The following is a 460-nucleotide window of genomic DNA, read 5'->3' as shown; positions in this document are numbered from 1 at the left end:
TATATATTCATAGTGGAATTTTATTTTTCTTTCCTTCTCAAGGGATGTGGAGATAGAAAATTCAGAATTAAAAATAAAATTGAATTTCAAAAAAATAATATGATCTTATTAGATTCAGCCTAATGCTCTAACCTATCAAGATTTCCAATCAGAAACTCTTATGTCCAAGGATGAATTACCATATCTAGGCTTTAATATCACAGTCTTTGATGTTCTACACAAGTAAAAAGAAATAGTAAGAAATAAAATCAAGATGGGAAGAACCCCTGTAAAAAAAAGAAGGGGACATCTGAGCTGGAAGCAACACAATTTTGAGGGCACTGAGGCAGGAAACTTTAAGCTCTCTGAAACCGTAAATATCCTATGCTTGGAAAAAATCATGTATTTTATTACTGAAAAAAGTCGCTGAGAGAATATGGATAATGACTTGACACATGCCTACTTTGGCATCACAACAAAA

The sequence above is a fragment of the Notamacropus eugenii genome, chromosome 2 (assembly GCF_028372415.1).
Source record: "Notamacropus eugenii isolate mMacEug1 chromosome 2, mMacEug1.pri_v2, whole genome shotgun sequence".
Taxonomy (NCBI): Eukaryota; Metazoa; Chordata; class Mammalia; order Diprotodontia; family Macropodidae; genus Notamacropus; species Notamacropus eugenii.
Note: the sequence above shows the minus strand (reverse complement) of the source record.